This window comes from Peromyscus eremicus, chromosome 4 (assembly GCF_949786415.1).
Source record: "Peromyscus eremicus chromosome 4, PerEre_H2_v1, whole genome shotgun sequence".
NCBI lineage: Eukaryota > Metazoa > Chordata > Mammalia > Rodentia > Cricetidae > Peromyscus > Peromyscus eremicus.
The window spans coordinates 64,600-72,238 of record NC_081419.1 but is presented as its reverse complement, the minus strand read 5'-3'; the positions used below and the strand labels follow the sequence as shown (position 1 = coordinate 72,238).

The 7,639-nt window shown below is 37.7% G+C and overlaps 1 long non-coding RNA gene across 1 annotated transcript; it reads left to right on the top strand.

Annotated features, from left to right (window-relative positions):
* Window positions 1-1,830: 1,830 nt before the first annotated feature.
* Window positions 1,831-6,644, top strand: LOC131908826 (uncharacterized). Its single transcript, XR_009378674.1, has 3 exons — window positions 1,831-2,455; window positions 6,015-6,103; window positions 6,592-6,644. It is a non-coding gene; the product is annotated as an uncharacterized LOC131908826 (long non-coding RNA).
* The last annotated feature ends 995 nt before the right edge of the window (window positions 6,645-7,639 follow it).

Here is a 7,639-nt window from a genome sequence, read left to right as displayed (position 1 = left end):
CTCTTGTTTTATTCTTACCATCAATAGGATGTTCCTTCCTAACTTTCCATGTAGCATTTCCATCCTTCTAGCTTCAAGACAGCTTAACTTTAGAAATATGAACACATAATTCCTTAAGAAATTTTCTACCGCTGAGTTTTTCTTTAATGACCATTTGTCATCTTATCCTTTTCTTCTTAATGTGAGAAAAGAGAGCTGAAGATGAGGGTAGGGGCCAGAGGAAGAGAAATGAAACTTAGTTGTGGATGCTGTGAGGGCTCCCAGGGTATTTCAAAGGTATTTATAAAAAAGAAAAGCCATAGGTATAATGCTGAAAACATAATTGTATTTGGAATGTTCTATTTTCCTTAGGAATTATGATGTTTAAGGCTAAGACGGACAAAGAGTCTGAGAGAGAACTTTGACATTGAAATTTTTGGTCCTACCAACATAGATCTAATATTTGCATCAATTAGTAATCTCAAAATTTGATAAAATATTAAGTCTTATCATTTTAAATCTGGGATTTCAGGATATCTAAATTATTCTATGCATTTCCCAGAGTTTTTAATGGCATATTTTTATGTTCAAAAATACTAAGTATACTTTAATATAATTATTCTACTTTATTCAATGCCATTAATTTTAAGGCACTTTTCTCATGTATTATTTCTGAAAATGCAGTGATAATTGTACCAGCTCAGCAGACCCTTGCTTTATGAGGTAAAGGTGTTATGGATTGTTGTAGGGGGAAGTTTTCCTGTGTCCTGCCTGGTCCTGCAAACACTCGATCCTAAGTAAACACACAGAGGCTTGTATTAATTACAAACTGTATGGCCTATGGCTCAAGCTCATTATTAACTAGCTCTTACAACTAAGCTCAACCCATTTCTATTAAGCTATGTTTTGCCATGTGGCTTCTTAGCATTACCTGTTCTCTCACATCCTGCTTCTCCTGGCAGGGCTCGCAGTGTCTGTTCTGACTCCACCCTTCTTCATCTCCATCTTCTGTTTGAATGTACCACCTAATCTTATTCTGCCTTGCCATTGGCCAAACAGCTTTATTTATCAACCAATAAGAGCAAAACATATTCACAGCATACAGAAAGACATCCCACAGAAGATTGTGATCACTCGTCATGGATATTTTGAAGATTTATGCATGGCATTAAAGACTCACAAATCAAGCAATTTTTTAGCCATTTTATTATCATAATTAGAAAGACTATTTGATCATCTGCATAATACTGATGGGATGAAAGTTTAATAATATGTTATTTGTGAAAAGAAGGTGTTTTTCTTGAGTATATAATTAAAAAACAGGTGTACTTTAAAACTTTAATATTTTTCTTTGTCATATTTTATTTTTTATTAGTCAAATAGTTCTGTCAGATATTTTGAAATGAATCATGAGAGCAATAACTTTTGTTAGCTTTCTTTTAGCTCCTTTTCCTGCTTCCATTACTATCAGAATACAAGGCCAAAACAACAACAACAACAAACCAAAAAAAACAAGGCCAGGGATTTTATTTTACCTATGTTTTATCTAGGTTGCCTATGTTAATATTCCCCAAGTTTTACAGAATTCTGCTCTAATTCTCTATACAAAAAGAAATATTGTCAGTTCCTAGGAGCTTCCACAATGGTACAGAAAATAGTATTTGTAGAAAACATAATGGATCCTGTATAGAATAACATAAATTCATATTATTATTAACTGTAATATTAGCACCATGTAAAGTGCTAATAGTAAGAAATCTATAGCATTACATTTACTGAATTTTTTCCCCTTTGAAAACATGTTGATTCCAAAAACAAATCCATAAGATTTGGGTCTTTTATTTACTTAAGGACTCATTCCACAAAGTTGAGTAAGCTGATGGTGAAAAATATTTAGATGTTGCAAATGAAGCAAGCGGCAAGTTAGATAATACAGCTGAGCCATGGGTGTCTAGTATGAGAAGCAAGAAGAGACAGGCAAGAAGCAACTGACATAGGAAATATGTGCCAATTATGTTACAAAGAAAGAAAAAAGTCAAGTGATTAAAATAAATGCTTTGGTGGTTGTAATCATAGAAATTATTTGAGCCAGTTGATATGTCTGCTACAAACAAGTGACAAGGGGGACCACCCTTCAAAATGGAGAAAGGAACTTTTCACGTAAACCTTGAGAAAAGATCATTAGCTCATCCTTGAAGCATGAGAGAAGGCTTGCATGTCTGGCATGAACTGTATGTGTTTAGTACAGTAAGGAAATCAGGTTAGGTCAGCTATCTCAATGACAATAGAGGGGAGGGGTGTAGGTTTAGTGCTGGTTAGAATAAGTAGTAACTAGAACTTGACTCAGAGATGACATCATAGAACTTGCTTTGTTAGATTATGCTTTCCGCTACACAAAGAAGAGAAGGAGACAGAGTTCAAGGGTCATTGAAGTCTCTGGGGAGAAGGTTGTGTTGGTTTGAAAAGAATGATAATGGTGAGACAGGATCAGGATGGAACAGACTTTTAAATCTTTTATTTATTTTTTAATTAATTAATAATTCTTCTCTCATATATTACATCAGAATGCAGTTTTTTCCCTCCAGATCCACTCCTACTCCGTTTCCCTTCAGAAAAGAGCAGGCTTCCCAGGGATATCAACCGAACATGGCATAACAGTTTTCAGTAAGACTAGGTACGAACACTCATATCAAAGCTGGACAAGAGAGCACTGCAGGAGGAAAAGGGTCCCAAAAGCAGATGAAAGAATCAGAGACAGCTCCAGCTCCCACTGTTAGGAGTCTCACAAGAACACTAAGCTACACAACGGTAAGACATAGGCAGAGGGCTTAGGTCAGACCCACACAGGCTCCCTGATTGTTGCTTCAGTTTCTCTGAGCCCCTATGAGCCTTGGTTAATTGATTCTGTGGGCTATGTTCTTGTGGTGTCCTTGACCTCTCTGGCTTTTATAATCCTTCCTCCCCCTCTTCTGAAGCTTTGCTTAATGTTTGGCTCTATGTCTCTGTATCTGCTCCTATTAGTTGTTAGATGAAACCACTCTGATGACGATTATGCTAGTCTCTGGTCTATGAGTATAGCAGAATATCATTAGGAATCATTTCATTAACTTTTTTTTTCTTGCCTGTCCTGATTGGTTCAATCTTAGGTCTCTGGGCTATCCAGCATCTGGTTCCTGGTCATCCAGGCATTGTCAGTCATGGGCTCCCTCTAGGGGAGTGGGTCAAAGTTGGAGCAGTCATTGGTTGGCCACTCCCACAAGTTCTGTGCCACTTTTACTCCAGCACATCTTGCAGGCAGAACAAATTGTACCTCAAAAGTTTTGTGGCTGTGTTGGCATCCCAGTCTTTCCACTGGAAGCCTTGCCTGGTTACAGAAGATGAACGGTTTTAAGTAGATTTTCTGCAATAATGAAATCTAAGCTGCTCAGTACATAGGAAGATGGAGCATGAAGTGAAGTGCCTGTCCTTAGTTTTTAGAAGTAAATGTGGATATTCTAAACAGCAGAACTCTTTGTTTATATTGTTTAGGAATGGATGCATTCCACCTTGGAATGCCTCTCATTGGCTTGCACATGTTCTAATTCACCACAGTACATGCCACCAAGTGATTGTGTTTGATCCTGTAATATGTTTTGTCACAATAATACCTTTGAACTTATGTTTCAGAACATCAAATACCATTGTCCCTCTTACTCATTTTTTAGGTATACTGTATCTGGAACTCATAGAAGCTAAGTCAGCATTCTTTGTGGGTTATTTAAAACAATGCATTTAGGAACATTAAGAACATTCTAAGTATTGGTAAATATACAGCAATTATTTTTTGCTATTTCTACCAATTTAAACCATTGCAAAAGCAAAAGGAGGAGGAATTGGCCCATGGAGACTCATTTGTGTTTTATTCCTGAAAAAATCCTCTGTGTTTTTAGCAGAGAGCTCCTGTTCAATTGTACCTTAAACCTTTACATGATTGAGAAGAATTTCAACTGACAGTCATGTTCCTGGTTATGAATATTCTATTAGGTTAGCAAAGGGAAGAAATTGTAACACAGCTCCTCCTCACTGCACTCATCTCACTCTGTGAGAAATTTTGTAAAAAATCCGAAGTTTCTAGAAAAGAAGAGAGGTACTGATAGCAAATGGTAAGCCATCTTCCAGAATAAAAGTATGGCACTAGAATTCATGATGTACTGGTGTGCTACTTGATCCATCAGAGCTCATGAGTTTTCCTCCTAAGTTTATCCTGTGTGGAGCCTAATACATGCCAGCTTTGACATGATTTGTAGAAGCTGAAGCCAGCACAAGCAATAGACATACTAATTAGGCAACGGTGCAACTTTGGATTTTCAATGAAAACTTGTTTGTGGCACCAGAAGGCACATTTCAGGTTGTCTTGGCTCTTGTTGGAGTTACAGAGGAAAGAAAATGTAAGAGGAGCTCGAAGAAAAGGCATGCAGATGTTATGACACCGGAAAGCTTCACGTCATGAGAGTCTGTAATACAGAACTGAATGCAGTTGTTTGAAGGTATTACTGTTCCTATTAACTCGAGTGAGTTACACCAGGTCCTAATGTACTGATGATGGTTTGGGGGTTTGGGGAGTTAGGTACTGCAAGTTTGTTATTGCTCCTTTGTATTATCATTCATGTTCATATTCATATTCATATTCATATTCTCTCTCTCTCTCTCTCTCTCTCTCTCTCTCTCTCTCTCTCTCATCTCCATCTCTCTTATTGTCTACCTAGAGCAAAATACTACCATAGGATCAGCTTAGTGCTTAAAATATTTCTCTTGATTTCTCTTAGAACTTAGAGATCACCCAAATAGAGAACCAAGAAAGCAGATCAGTGTGAGAGCTCACCTCTTTTATGCCCTTCACAGAATAGGAGGGAGTAAGAGCATTATGGGAAAAATCAATCTGGAAATGCTTCCAGACTGTGAGTGGTACTGTATAAATACATGCACATGGGCACAGTTTTCAGCTGTGGTGTGTCTGGACTTAGGGAAAACATCTACTAGGTAGACTGTACATTGAGATGAGGTGATGCAAACCCAAGAATATAAAGTTTTAGAAATGCCTACATAAAATATTGAAGCAAAAGATCTCAAGCAATTTCTTTGCTGTGTAAAGTATGTACATGTGAGTTTTGTAGACGTTTTAAGTTCAGTTCATTTTTCATTTATGTTGTCAAAAACCTCTTTTATAATTTGGATCTGAAAGTTCAGTGCTAAAATCAACACTATGCCTTGAAATAAGTTAAATATGAAGTATATACCAAAATTTTGTTAAGTTTTAGAGTGACTGAACCAAATGAAATTTGAGGTTGGGAGATTTTGCATCAATATTTAATTTGGGTCTCACTATAAATCTGTTTGCTGTGTACCTCAGCAGATAGGTGCCAAAAAGTTTGGAAATAAATTAACCTGAGCAACTGAAAAATGCAGGAAGAAGGGTCTCTTATATGTTTCTGAGTATGAGGTGTAATTTATGTCTCAAAGTAGATCTCTGCTCACATCACATGTAGGTATGCTGAGGGCTTTCTTTCTTTTGTAAGGAGAATATTGTAGAAAAAGATTAAAAGTTAGTGGAAAGATATTACTTATATTTTAGGTAAGGGCAAACGTAATTAGTGACTATATGCTCAAAAAAAAGGCATCTAGGCAGGGATCCCATGCCATCTTGGAATAGGGCTTTAACTTGTTATGTGGAGCCAAGGGGAAGGACAAAATCCATCCAGATAACAGTTCACATTGTAAGACACCCAATAAATCTAGCATTAGCAAATAAGTTACTTAAATAAAAAATAAGCTTCCAGAGACTGAAACTATTCAAATTCACCAAGATTTCGAGGTGCATGTCAAAGATGATTAGGAACACTCTTTCATGTGAAAATCAGGGCAGTGTCTCTATGGCTTGAGAACTGATGTGCATGGGCTTGGAACTCCATCTATAATGAGAATAATGGCATTTCCTGAAAGAATGAGATCTCATGGGGACCTGAAGAACTCATCCTGCTGCTCCTGTCTTTCTGCAGGCAACAGAAAGTGATTGGCAGAATTCCTTCAATAGCTTCAGAGAAGGAAATAATCTTGGGTGTGGCTACAGAGAACCCCAGACTTAGAGGTAATAGTTGCTGAGCTTTTTTCTGCTCTCATCTTAAGTAACTGCACTTGACCTATTTAGTGACCTTTACATATTAAAGGACATATGAGGCATGCTTCACAAGCACAGACTTCAGGTTAGAAGGTTCTGTGGGAATAGCACCTACCAATCCGAAGAGGTAGCTAGTGAGATTATGAGACCCATCAGATGATCCAGACCTTTGGATGGTTAAAGACAGGCTGGGATTTTGGATGTTTTTAGATAGATAAGTACCTATGCTTTAAAATCACTCATGAAGATAAAATTCAACTTACCCCCCAAATAACTCTGTTTGTGGCAAAAAGGACCCCTGGGGGAGTCAATGCTGAGAAAGACAGCCTGTGATCCTCTACAGTTCCTCAGCATTCGAGAACAGAGTGCTGGGCTGAGCCATAAAGAAAATGTGGCAGACTAAAGTGCTGCTATACTGCTTAGAATAATGTGCTGAAATGAGTGTGTTGTTGTTGCAGGGCTTGGGTTTAGCAAGAGGAATATCAAAGAAGGCATTTTGAGAAGATGGCACTGTCAGTAAAAGATCTGAGTTTAGACCCCTAGCTCCCATATAAAGTCTGGGTGTGATGGCATCATATCTGCAAGCCCAGAACTTCCGAGATGGAGACAGGTGGATCCCAGGAGCTAACTGCCGAGCCCATTTAGATGAATCAGTAAACTTGGGTTCAGAGACGGTATCTCAAAAAATAAAGTGGAGAGTGACCAAGGAAGATACTGATATTGAATGCTTGCATCTATGCCAGAACATAGACAAGCATGTACACCTGTATGCAAGTGCACACACACAAGAACACTTTCACATACTTACAGAGTGTAACGTTCATGCTCACCATTCATAGCTTCTTCTCCCTGCTGGACATAAAGCAGAGCAAAGGGAGAGACAGTGGGAGCAGAAAAATGCCCTGAACAATCCAGAGAGGACTGATGATATTAAATCCAGTTATGACTTCAGAGCAAAACAATGAGAATCATCTTAGAAGCAGATACATTAGCAATGATGAGGGGATGTGGGGTTCGGGGAGAATGTGGTTAGCTTCTGCATTTCTGGAGCCACATGGGGTTGAACATAATGTTGCCTGGTCACATCACATACAGATCATCATTGAAAATCAGAAAGGAAAAAATAAAGAGCCAAAAGGGAGCAGAAGAAAAGACTATAGTGCAAACTAAAGAGAGCAAATCCTTGTGCTTCAGCACAAACAGATCACACAGATAACTGTTTCATCTTTCCGGCCCTTGGTAATGTTGGGATTTCACAAAGAACAACTACATGCCAAACAGTGTCAGAGTTCATGCCTGTGTGTCATATTGGAATTAGTCTAGCCAAAGTGACAATTTAAAGAGTACCTTTTTCACTTTTGAAACACTTTAGGCTTGTATAAATTTGTTAAGTGAGAATTTCATAAACTTTTTATCCCTAACACTAACATATTACATCTCTATATTATATCAATAATACAATATAGAAATAAAATGCAATTGGAACAATAAATGTGTCTAAGTACA